Raw genomic sequence first — 13813 nt, forward strand, 5'->3', positions numbered from 1 at the left:
GCATGCTTCGGCCAATCAGCAGCCGTCAATGCACTGCAATCTCGCAGTGCATTATGGGGCTCCCCGCGTAAGCAAGCATCCTGCAAGCCCCCAATATGTTAGTTTGTTCTGCTAACAAGCGAACACCCAATGTTTGAGATGAACCTGGCCCATCTCTACCACCCATCTTTCTTTCTAGGTATCATGGTGGGGAGAATCTCAACTTACTTAGAAGATCACCAGATCTGGTTGCCTTCTCCCCAAATTTTCTCTTTGCCTTACTGCTTCTCCACGGGCCTTGAGGAACTCTGCACCCTTGGTCCCTCTTAGCAACTTCTTCCCCGTGTAGTCAACCCTATTACTTCAGAGTGGGCATCTTCACAGTGCAAGGAGTGAACTGAGTTCACAACAGTCATTCATTAAATCAGATAATCTCTTTTTTACTGAAACATTTCCTTTTAATAGCAAAGGCATCATGTACTTTAGCTTTACAGTTCAGGTTACAGTCTTGTAACTCAATCACTTCTTGATACTATGGTAACACCTAGTAGTCTCACAGCTCAAGAGAACATGTCTTCTCCTTGTGCAGAACCTCTCCTCCATCCATCCATTGATGTCCTTTCTCTGGATTCTTGTTAATCACAGGCCAGGACCTCAGTTACACATCGCAGTGGGAAGAAAAAGACAAACTTAAGGCTAGATAGCATGTATTCAATGCAGATATTTTAGCTTAAATTACCCATTCACACCAACATAAACCCAAGTGGAAATCCCATTCTCTCCAACAAGGAAACATATATAGGCCCCTTCACACCAACATAGACCCAAGTAGGAATCCCATTCTCACCACAAAGGTAAACCATATGAACCCATTCACACCAAGATATACCCAAATGTGAATCCTATTCTCTCCAACAAGGAAACGTATATAGGCCCCTTCACACCAACAAGGGGAAATCCCATTCTCTCCATAAAGGGAAAGTATATAGACCTCTTCCCACCAACATAGACTCATTCACACCAACATAGACCCAAGTAGAAATCCCATTCTCTCCATAAAGGGAAACTATATGGACCCCTTCACGCCAACATAGACCCATTCACACCAAGGGGAAATCAAATTCTCTCCATAAAGGGAGACTATATGAACCCCTTCACGCCAACATAGACCCACTCACACCAAAATAGACCCAAGGGGAAATCAAATTTTCTCCATAAAGGGAAACTATATGGACCCTTTCACGCCAACATAGACCCATTCACACCAACATAGACCCAAGTAGAAATCCCATTCTCTTAAAGCGGGAGTCCACCGGGACTCCGCGTTTTTTTTTTTTTTTTTAAAAGCCAGCAGCTACAAATACTGCAGCTGCTGACTTTTAAAATAGTGACACTTACCTGTCCAGCGAGCCCGCGATGTCGGCACCCGAAGCCGATCTCTAGGTCGTCTGTCGGGTCCTGCCGCCGCCATCTTGGGTATGGGAATCAGGAAATGGAGCCTTTCGGCTTCATTTCCCGGTTCCCTACTGCGCATGCGCGAATCGCGCTGCGCAATAAGGACGCTCCCCGCTGCCTCTGGGATCTGTGTGTTTCCCAGCAGGCAGCGGGGCACTTGCGGGAAGGGGTGGGCACTTGCGGAAAGGGGCGTAAGTTACGCCCCTTTCCGCAGAGAGCTATCCCGGAAGTGGGTGCAGTTACCTGGATTATCCAGGTAACTGCACCCCCCTCCCCCCTGAAAGGTGCCGATTGTGGCACCGGAGGGGGGGAGGGTTCCGATGAGCGGAAGGTCCACTTTAGGGTGGACCTCCGCTTTAATAAAGGGAAACTATATGGACCCCTTCATGCCAACATAGACCCATTCACAACAACATAGACCCAAGGGGAAATCAAATTCTCTCCATAAAGGGAAACTATATGGACCCCTTTCACGCCAACATAGACTCATTCACACCAACATAGACCCAAGGGGAAATACCATTCTTTCCATAAAACGAAACTATATAGACTCCTTCCCACCAACATAGACCTATTCACACCAACATAGACCCAAGTAGAGATCCCATTCTTTCCATAAAGGGAAACTATATGGACCCCTTCATGCCAACATAGACCCATTCACACCAACATAAACCCATTCACACCAACATGGACCCAAGGGGAAATCCCATTCTCTCCATAAAGGGAAACTAGATGGACCCCTTCATGCCAACATAGACCAATTCACGACAACATTGAGCCCCTAAGGCCCCCAGGCTACTTTTGAAGACCTCCTTCAGAAAATGCTGGCTGCATAGCTTTCACACAAGTCACCTGCTAAAAACACAAGTTCTGCTTCAAGGTCCCACCACCGGCCTACTCATTCTTTATTTTACCATAATAACTTCCTTTGTTGGGGGGTACAAATGGTGGTTGGGTTTTGTCAGGCATGGTAGGTTGAAAAATATAATAAAATATGAATAAATATTTTTCTTTGTCCTACAACATACAAGCACAGATCCTTCCCTGTAATTATAGGGGCAGAAGTAGAATGCTGTGCTTTTCTGGCATCCTTTGAAGTGATGCTGTCAGCTGAGTGTGAAGCATTGTCTGAACCTGCAGTCCTGTACACAGATCCTGACTATCTTTCCCCCCAGGGGACAAAACTTTTATCATACTTCCTTGATAAGGCTTTCCCTCCCTCTGTCAACAGCCAGCTCATCATACTGGATCTTTCACTGAAATACAAAAAAAAGCTGAATGTTCCCATAGGCATTAAATAAATAAAAATAAAAAATTGTACCTGCCTTGACCCTTGTCTGGATCTCAGATATAATACTGATTGTTGCCTGCCCTGACCAGTGCCTGGATAATGGATAATGGATATGCTAGCAATTGCCAATTGCTCTGAACCTTGCTTGGATCAGGGATACACTAGCTTCAAATTGTTTTTAAATTTAAATTTAATTCAATTTGAATTCAAAAACTTTTCGAATTCGAAAAGTTTTTGAATTTCATTTCGAAAACTTTTCAAATTCAAATTGTTTTCCAATTTCCAAAGAGAGTAAAATTGAATAGAAAATAAAGGAATAGAATAGCAAAAAAAAAAAAAAAAATTATATTCTATTCCTTTATTTTCTATTCTATTTTATTCTCTTTGGAAATTGGAAAACTATTTTATTTGAAAAACTATTCAAATTCAAAAACCTTTTGAATCGTTTTCAAACACGTTTCAATTTCAAATAGTTTTCGAATTTGAAACCTTTTCGAATTCAAATAGTTTTCAAATTTGAATTCAAAAACTTTTCGAAATCGAAAACTTTTCCAATTTCCAAAGAGAATAAAATAGAATAGCAAATAAAGGAATAGAATAGAAAAAAAAATTCTATTCTATTCCTTTATTTTCTATTCTATTTTATTCTCTTTGGAAATCGGAAAACTATTTGAGGGCCCTGGGGGAGCGGGATCGGGCATCGGCAGCGGGCCCTGGTGGAGTGGGACCGGGCATCAGCAGTGGGCCCTGGGAGAGCGGGACATGGCATCGGCAGTGGACCCTGGGGGAGCGGGATCCGGCATCAGCAGTGGACCCTGGGGAAACGGGATTCGGCATCGGCAGCGGGCCCTGGGGGAGTGGGATCGGCATGGGCAGCGGGCCCTGGAGGAGGGTGATTGGGCATCAGCAGTGGGCCCTTTGAGAGCGGAGTCCGGCATTGGCAGCAGGCTCTGGGGGTGCGGAATCAGGCATCGGCAGTGGGCCCTGGGGGAGCGGGATTGTGCAGCGGCATCTCCTCCATTCCCCCATCTCGGTGGCCGCGCGTCTCCTCCCCTCCTCCTAGGCATCCGATAGGATCGCCTGTGCTTTCAGCCAATTGGGTGACAGGTCTCAAGACCCACTTCCTGGTTGGTCAGGAGGACAATCGAATATTCATTCGCTATTGTAACACACCTGGGTGGGCTTCTTTTGCATTCCCTGCGCCTTGAGCCCACCCTATTTTGAAGCCTATTAGAGCCTCTGGCTCTGATCAGGTGCTTCAAACCCCCCTCCAATAGGAATTCATGCATCCAGCATCCTGAAAAGGGTCAGACACATGGATGGGAGGGCGGGCCGTCCCTGATTCTAATAATAATATCTATCTATCTATCTAAATATATATATATTGTAAGGGATCTTCCCGGGGTAGGGTGAGTTTGGACACAGTTCACATCAGACTTGGAATTTATAAAGCAGACCTTGGCGTTTATTCGTGGTACAAACAGTCCAACAAACAAAATATACAGCAACTCCATGCTTCTTGTGTATAACAGGAACAAAATAATAACAAAACAAAACAAAACAACCTAGCCCGGCTGGGCGCTTACTAACAGGTTCTTCTCACCTATCTAACACTTATAAACACAGCGTCTTTTGCCTGGATATCGCAGGGTGGATTTTAGCTCCAGCAGTGGCTGTGCTTGCAGCTTCCTCCAACACACAGACTGTTCATTTCCCTGGCTGAGAGCGAACACCTGCAGGCCCGCAGAGCCTTTACCTTCCCAGGCTAATTAGGATCAAAGCTCACCTGATCCAAAACCCAGAACTGGATCGAGGGATGGGGGGTGTGGAATGACAGGTCCCTCTACCAAACCTACCTGCCATTCCATATAAACCCAGGCCTGGCAAGATTAAATAACAACTTAGCAGCATATTGCTGCTGAGAAACTGATCCATCCTGGACTTACCATCTCACACTGTGTAGCAACCTAGGTGAGATGTACACCCCCTCAACCACTTCTCCAGTGACTTGTCTACAATATATATATATATATTTGTGTGTGTGAATGAGATTTTATACATAAAAATAATAATAATAGAAAATAAATAAATAAATATATATATATATATATATATATATATATATACACACAGTGTATCTAAAATAAATAAAATATAATAAATAAAATATGAAAAAAAGCATGTAGCCTGTACCTGTGTATCCATGTAACAAATAAAGTACTTTGATTCAAGAGTTGCCAGCCTTCCATGCATATCTATATCCTCCTGTATTGAATCAGAGTGTCAAAATATAGAATATATATATATATATATATATATATATATATATATATATATATATATATATATATATATATATATATATATATATATAAATATATATACTCCTTCATTGAATTGTATTGTAATTGTATTGTCTGCCCTGATGTTGTACAAATATATATATAAAAATGTATTTGTTGTAAAGCGCTGCGCAACTGTTGGCCCTATATAAATCCTGTATAATAATAATAATTAGATATATATATATATATATGAGATTTTATATAGTAAAAAAATCAAAAAAAAGATATATATATATATATATATATATATATATATATATATATATATATATATGTATATATATATATATATATATGTATATATATATATATATATATATATATATATATATATATATATATATTAATAATTGTGTGTGTGTGTGTGTGTGTATATATATATATGATATGTGTGTGTATATATATATATATATATATATATAAAATATGAGATTTTATATATGACATATGAGGTTTAACCATTGGATTTACAGTACATGAAGCTGCACTAATGACAGCGGGCAGTAGAGGGCGCACAGCTTCCCTCACAGTAGGCTGGTCTGGGAATAATAGCAGTGAATGGGAGGTGGGGGTGGATCTGCTGAGCTCTTGTCTCACACTTGCTGGGAAGTTGGTTTCCTGGGATTGAAGCTGCTACATGTGCAGGAGGGAGATCCAAGCAGGTAAGAGACCTCCAGCTTTCTAGGGGGCTCCTTATTGCCATGGGTGTGCTCTGTGCTGGGGGGAGCATATTGCACCATGGCAGAGTGGCAGGGGGTGCAGGTAGGATCTGTAGACCCTGGAGGACAGCCCAGATCTGTGCTGGGAACATTGGAGGAGGGTGCATAGACTTTCATTATTTTGTAACAACTCTAGCATAGTGCAATCTCATACACCGAACAACTATAGAAAGTACAATATATACACAAAGTACCTGATTGTTATATAATAAAATAACAAACAGTCACAATATCTACACAAAGTATCTGATTGTTATATAACAATAAACATCCACTGATAACAAACTGAAGAAGTCAGATCGCGGTCTGTTTCCATCTGAAAGGCGTTGGATGGGGCCCATTCACATCAGTGTTGCCCAACGCAGTCTTGGCGTATAGCCGGGGCGATTTGTCGTATGTTTTATTCCTTCGGTTCACACCTATGTGCCTCTGGGGAGTTTTTTTTATTTAAGGATGTGTTGTATTTATGTGCATTGTGTTCTGACATGCTATAATTGTAAGTAAATAATGCATCCTTTTCACGTTTTATTTTTTTTGTTTTAGTGATGGTTCACAGTGATGTGATGTGATTTTTATTTTATTTTTTGTAGAATGCATTGAATCGCATGACAAGTGAAATAACATAACTTTGTATGGTGGATGTTCACATATATGCAATGCGTTTTTTTTTGTTTTGTTTTTAAATAAAGGGTCCTGTGTGTGTTTGATGCGATTTTCATCTCCTTATAGAGTTTAATGGAAACTGCATAGAAAATGTAAAAGTGTTCTAAGACTAAGCCTTGGTTCACACTGACCGCAGGAATGAAATCGTGCGATTTCAACTGAACCCGCTTGTCAGTCCCAACTTCAGGGGGCGATTTCAGATTCATCTGTGTCTATTGAAATCGCACCCTGAAGTCGCCAAAGGTACTACAGAAACTACTTTTTGGAATCAGTGTGACCCTGCAAATGCACCATCACGCTAATTCGGATGGTGCCATTGCAGGCAATAACTGCCAATTTGGCATGCCAAATTGCTGCAGTGTGAGACTCCTTTCACACAGAGGCAGTTTTAAGGCGTTTTAGCCCTAGAAATATCGCCTGAAAACTGCCTCCCATTCATTGCAATGAGTGCTTTCACATTGGGGCGGTGCGCTTGTGGGACATTAGAAAAAGTCCTGCAAGCGGCATCTTTGGGGCGGTTTAGGAGCGCTGTATACAGCGTTTCCAAAAAGCCGCTGCCCATTGCAATGAATGGGCGCCTGAAAAGCAATTCGGAAGCGCCACAACAGCGGTAAATCACTGCTAAAATGAGCGGCGCTTTACCGTGAACGCACGGGCGGCCCAGTGGGTCTAAGCGATTCCAGTGCGATTTCTAGCAGACTATAGTGTCTTTCTGAGCCGATTTCCAGAGAGAGAGAATCGCAGCTGTATCCAAATTGCATTGGAATCGCAACATGAAGTCTCACTGGACATTATCCTTGAAATCGCACTAAAAACCTCAGTTGATTCGCACTGCAAGGAGTGTGACCCTAGTTCTCTATGTGAACTGTGCATGTCTCTTTCATTGCATCTTGGAAAAAAAAACAAAAAAACGCAACGCAGGTGCTTTTTTCATATGCGACAGTCCAGGCTTTTGACCCCGTAGGCTTCAATCGGAGCGCATGAAAACCAAGTGTGACCCTGGAGTCTTATCTGCTGCAGTTCACTCCAACGCACTGCGATGCTCCAGAACCCGTTCAGATCTTGTGATTAGGAATCGCAAGCAAAATCACTCCAATTCTGCCTGCAATCCCAAGCTGCGGCACAATGCTCAACACACTTTTGAGTGCCAATATTCCCATGCGATCGCCCTAAAGCGTGAGTTTAAATGTCGCCCACTGTGCTTGTCGCTTCCCAAAAAAAAGGAGCATGAGCTTCTTTTTTTGGGGGCGACAAAGGTGCATAGGGCAGCCTAGGAAGCGAACGGGCTGCCTCGTGTTCGACAATGCAAAATCGTGTGCAAATTGTTCAACAAAATCGCCAGCGGGAACGCTTGTTCTCGCTGCGCAAAAGTGTAAGTGCAGCTTTAAGGTGGAAAAAAAAGGGCGGAGGGGGGGATAGATTGTATATATGTGCAGCGAATTGGACGCGCTTATTGCACTGCCATGCGTGGGGTTAAAAAAAAAAGGTGTAAATCGACGTCCTTACCTGTGCGATTTTGCACGTGTTAGCCAATGCTTACCAATGAAGCTTACCATTATTTTCTGGGGGGGGGGGGGGGTTATTCATACCTGTGTGTTTCTCCTCTTGGGGGGTAAAATAGTCCTGGCCAGCAATGCACATCGATTTGCTTCTGATCAATTGAATAGAAATTGATCAAAATGATAATTGTTTACTTCTATGATTGACTGAATCTTTTGGATCGTGGCATCGTTCCATACTTTTATATATTGTTTGCTTATATCTGATCTCTCCATGTATACCTTCCATTAGATTGTACAATCAGATTGTGCCATGTATGATGAGCTTTAAAGGTGCGGTATTCTTTGTGATTGGCTGACAGTCTGGGTCCCTTTAAACCTGCACTGACAGTGTGCAGTGAGGCATGGCGCACTTACCTGTCTCCTAGCTGTGTTGCGTAATAGCGGGACATGGTTCATCGGGAGAATATAAAGGCGACTTTTATGGAACGCACAAATGCTAAAAAAAGGCAGTTTTTTGCAGCTTAAAGGGCCGGCTCCACCTTTGTAATGTAAAGGGGTTCACGTCAGTATAGAGCGTCCTATAAATAATTCCTAACTGCCCGCATAATGCAGGTGGGCTTTAGCCCCATTCACACAACGCCATTTGGAATCGCAGGCAGAATTGCAGCTATTCCAAATCGCGACGAAACGCGTCATGAGCATTTTGGCTGCCGTTATTCTTAATGGCGCCCCAAATGCAGTGCAATTGCTGCGCAACAAATTCACACAGAAAAAGCACATTTTAAAAATTGTGATTTATTACACAGGATTTATATAGCGCCAACAGTTTGCGCAGCGCGTTACAATAAAAAGAGGTGGGGGGGCATGCGACTTACAACACAGTTCAATACAGAAGGAATAGGAGGGCCCTGCTCATGGAGCTTGTGCTTGTCACCCAAAAAGGAGCAGGAGCTTCTTTTGGGGGCGACAAACGCACATGGGGGCGGACCATTGAAGTGAATGAGCCGCCTGCATGAAAGTTGGGCAACAAAAATCATGAGCGATGCTTGTTCCCACTATGCAATTATTTGAATGGGACCTTAAAGCAGAACTTCAGACAAACGGGGGACAATCCGCTCTACCTCCCCCCCCCCCCCCCTTACATTTGCCACGTTATTTTCGGGGGGTGGGTACATGATTTTGACAGGTACCTGCTTCTCCCACTTCCGATCAGATGTGCCACAGCAATCTGAGCAGAAGTTTGCCCCCTGCAGGCTATTGCAACATTTCATAGGCCCCAGAATACTGCGGGACCAATCACAAAGCACAGCGCGGCTCGCACACGTGCAGTTGGGAGCTAGCTGTGAAGCTACAAGCTTTCACTGCCAGTTGCCCTTAGTGAAGATTCCGGCGTCTGCACCCAAAGCCGATTGAAAAATGTACTCAGATGAGGACATCTCTGGATCCATGGGCAGGTAAGTGTCCTTCTAGCTCCCAGCACACTAACCAAGCTGTCACCAACAGTGTGTGCAATCAGACCAGCTCCCGATCATGTGACCGTTGTGACAGCCAATCATGTAATTGGGAGGAATAGTGCCCCATCATTGGTGTCATTGTGGGGAATTGTGCCCCGTTGTTGGTGTCATTGTGGGGAATTGTGCCCCGTTGTTGGTGTCATTGTGGGGAATTGTACCCCATTGTTGGTGTCATTGTGGGGAATTGTGCCCCATTGTTGGTGTCATTGTGGGGAATTGTGCCCCATCGTTGGTGTCATTGTGGGGAATTGTGCCCCATCGCTGGTGTCATTGGGGGGGGATTTGTGCCCCTTCGCTGGTGTCATGGGGGGGGGATTTGTGCCCCTTCGCTGGTGTCATGGGGGGGGGGGATTTGTGCCCCATCGCTGGTGTCATGGGGGGGGGGGGATTTGTGCCCCATCGCTGGTGTCATGGGGGGGGGGGATTTGTGCCCCATCGCTGGTGTCATGGGGGGGGGGGGGGGGGGAATTTGTGCCCCATCGCTGGTGTCAATGGGGGGGGGGGATTTGTGCCCCATCGCTGGTGTCATGGGGGGGATTTGTGCCCCATCGCTGGTGTCATTGGGGGGGGATTTGTGCCCCATCGCTGGTGTCATTGGGGGGGGATTTGTGCCCCATCGCTGGTGTCATTGGGGGGGGAATTGTGCCCCATCGCTGGTGTCATTGGGGGGGGGATTTGTGCCCCATCGCTGGTGTCATTGGGGGGGGGGGATTTGTGCCCCATCGCTGGTGTCATTGGGGCGGGGATTTGTGCCCCATCGCTGGTGTCATTGGGGGGGGGGGAATTTGTGCCCCATCGCTGGTGTCATTGGGGGGGGGGGGGATTTGTGCCCCATCGCTGGTGTCATTGGGGGGGGGGATTTGTGCCCCATCGCTGGTGTCATTGGGGGGGGGGGATTTGTGCCCCATCGCTGGTGTCATTGGGGGGGGGGGATTTGTGCCCCATCGCTGGTGTCATTGGGGGGGGGGGATTTGTGCCCCATCGCTGGTGTCATTGGGGGGGGGGGGGATTTGTGCCCCATCGCTGGTGTCATTGGGGGGGGGGATTTGTGCCCCATCGCTGGTGTCATTGGGGGGGGGGGATTTGTGCCCCATCGCTGGTGTCATTGGGGGGGGGGGATTTGTGCCCCATCGCTGGTGTCATTGGGGAGGGGGGATTTGTGCCCCATCGCTGGTGTCATTGGGGGGGGGGATTTGTGCCCCATCGCTGGTGTCATTGGGGGGGGGGGATTTGTGCCCCATCGCTGGTGTCATGGGGGCGGGGCGGATTTGTGCCCCATCGCTGGTGTCATGGGGGGGGGGATTTGTGCCCCATCGCTGGTGTCATGGGGGGGGGGATTTGTGCCCCATCGCTGGTGTCATGGGGGGGGGATTTGTGCCCCATCGCTGGTGTCATGGGGGGGGGGGGATTGTGCCCTATTGGGGGGGGATTTGTGCCCCATCACTGGTGTCATTGGGGGGGGGAATAGTTTATCTTTAGGGCACAGACAGGGTGGTTTTTGGGGTTTTAGTCTCACGGATTGGGTCACACCTACTGGTGGGACGTGTCACATGCGCTTTTTCCGATGATTCCCGCACATCACGTGTAGGGCAGACGATTGATTTCCAATGCAGAAAAGAAGTCCCTGAACTCTATTCCACCATGCAGTTTGCAGATGCGCGGTGGTGCCATTAATGACATCGCTGTGCATTTGCTAAAGGGCGGCATGTTTCTGCGCATGCTGGGGACACGCGCGGTTTTGCGCCCGTTCCTGACGGACATAGGTGTGACCTGGCCTTATGGCAGGTTTAAGGCCCTCCTATATTACAAAATGAACTCCTGAATGATAGAAGTAATAATCTTCCTGGGGGATGGGTGTTCAGGCAGAGCCGTTGCTTGGCTTGCTGTGCCCGAGCAACAAATTCCTTCAGTACGGCCTGACATGACATGGCCAGGCCATTGGTCTTGTGAGCGGCTATCACATGGAGCAGGGTCACGTTTACTCGGCAAAATCATTTCCTAGATCATCTGTTCTCATTACACAGCCCACCGCAAGGTTCAGTTTTCAGCCCCCCCGTTCACACGGGTGTGACTTGTCATGCAAATTGACAGGTCAAATCGCATGACAAGTCGTACCCTTAAAATCTGAGCCATGCCGATTTTGCAGTGCTGCACCAAATTAAAAAAAGTAGTTCCTGCACTACTTTTGGCGATTTGCAGGTGCGACTTGCATAGACATCTCTGCATGAAGTCGCACAAATGTCAGCCAAGTCGGCCCTAAACTTACTGACGTGCGGCTTTGAAATTTCAAATCCGCATTCACTGTGTGCCTAGACTAAGGCTCCATTCACACCTGGGGAGTTTTTGAATCGCCCATGATTTCAAAACGCTCCGCTAAAATGACAAATCACACAATTTCAGAAGCCATTCGTTTTAATGGCAGCCTAAAACGGGTGCCGTTCTTTTTGCTAAAAAATTACTTATAACCCCCAAACTTATAAAATATATATATTTTACAAGTTTTGGGGTTCTAAGTAATTTTCTAGCATAACATTTTATTTTTATTATAGATTTTTTTTTTTTTTTTTTTTTTAACAGTCTCTGGAGAATAAAATGGAGATGGTTGCAATATTTCATGTTGCAGAGCGGTCTTTCAAGCGCAATAAAAATACTTTTTTAGTAAGAGCTCTGTAGGGCTTGTTCACATCATGCCTGGTGTAGGAAATCATGCGTTTTCCATGTGGAAATGTGCTGCTTCTGAAGATGCATGGGGGGCCATAAATTCTTTTTTTGCGTCACTTTAACTGACAATTGTGCAGTCGTGCGACATTGTACTCAAACAAAATTGACGTCGTTTTTTTCCCCACAAATAGAGCTTTATTTTGGTGGTATTTGATCACCTCTGCGGTTTTTATTTTTTTGCGCTATAAACAAAAAAAAAAGCGTCAGTTTTGAAAAAATAAATAAATATATATATATATATTATACATTTTTACTTTTTTCTGTAATAAATATCCAAAAGAAAAACAAATTTCTTCATCAGTTTAGGCCAATATGTATTCTGCGACATTGTATCCAAACAAAATTTATGTCCTTTTTTCCCACAAATAGAGCTTTCCTTTAGTGGTGTTTGATCACCTCTGCATTTTTTCTTTTTGCGCTATAAACAAAAAAAGACTGTCAATTGTGAAAAAAAACAAAACACAAAACAATATTTTTTATTTTTTCTATAATAAATATCCATCAGTCTAGGCCAATATGTATTCTGCTACATGGTTTTTAGTTAAAAATCGCAATAAGTGTTTATTGATTAGTTTGCTCATAAGTTATAGCGTCTAAAAAAATATGGAATAGATTTATTGTATTTTTATAATTTTTTTTTTTTTTTTTTTAACTATTCATGGCGGCGATTTGCGATTATTCTTTTTTTTTTTATTTTTTTTTTTTTTTGCGGGACTGTGACATTTTTGACACACACTTGGGACCATTGACCTTTATACAGCGATCAGTGCAATAAAAAAAAATGCACTGATTACTGTGTAAATGTCGCTGACAGGGAAGAGCTTAAATGTGTTCCCTGGGAGGTGTTTCTAACTGTGGGGGGGGGGGGAGGGGACTGACTAGAGGAGGAGACATATCGCTGTTCCTGATTACTGGGAACAGCAGATCTGTCTCTCCTCCCCTGTCAGAATGGGGATCTGTCTGTTTACATTGATGGATCCCCTTCTGGCTCTCTTTCCTGCCATGCAGCCGGCGTGCGCCTGCTATGGCTTTTAGAGGAGCCGACGGACAGCTACGGTGATTTGCGGGAAAGAGCCGACCTGCCCCAGTATAATGAAAGGGGGGACCCACACTGTTTTTTTTCTGACTTTTTAATTGCTGGCACTCTTTTATTTACATTCAGCTGTCAGTGGGGAAGCCTGCTGACAGCTGATGAGTCATCGTTTGTGAAGGATGCGACGGCCTGCTTTTCTTCATGCAGAATTCAAATCAGTCGATAATTTTTCGACCAATCCGAATTCAGAACGTTTTGAAAATTTGGAATTCGTTAGAAAACTAACAACAACCATTTTAAGCCCCAGTGGGTGGGACGAAACACGTCAGGGATCATGGCCCGAAAAGCAGCATTGACCAAGGCTTTCACATGTACATGTCCATACTAGGATCGGCTAAGGCGAGCGGCATTTTCAAGCTAAATGTCCTTTGCTCGATGGATGAGTTTTTCTTACGCCGGTGTCTCTACTATCTGTACCATCCCTACTGAGTGCCAATGGGGCTCTATCAAGTACTTTTAATGTGCTAGTATGTGCTGTGTAATAGCACATTATGACATGAGCCTGTGGGAAAACCGTTTTTTTTCTTT

General features: G+C 44.7%; 1 protein-coding gene across 1 annotated transcript in view; it reads left to right on the plus strand.

The window, feature by feature from the left end:
• The first annotated feature begins 5634 nt into the window (after nt 1-5634).
• The window catches only part of PLXNB3 (plexin B3), a 158150-nt gene continuing 149971 nt past the window's right edge, over nt 5635-13813 (plus strand). Inside the window, exon 1 of the mRNA XM_077478883.1 lies at nt 5635-5735. The gene's annotated coding sequence lies outside the window, so the exon portion shown is untranslated. The remainder of the gene's footprint in view (nt 5736-13813) is intronic.

Source organism: Lithobates pipiens, unplaced genomic scaffold (genome assembly GCF_037356315.1).
Source record: "Lithobates pipiens isolate NorthernLeopardFrog02 unplaced genomic scaffold, aLitPip1_a1.2 Scaffold_1, whole genome shotgun sequence".
NCBI classification, from domain to species: Eukaryota; Metazoa; Chordata; class Amphibia; order Anura; family Ranidae; genus Lithobates; species Lithobates pipiens.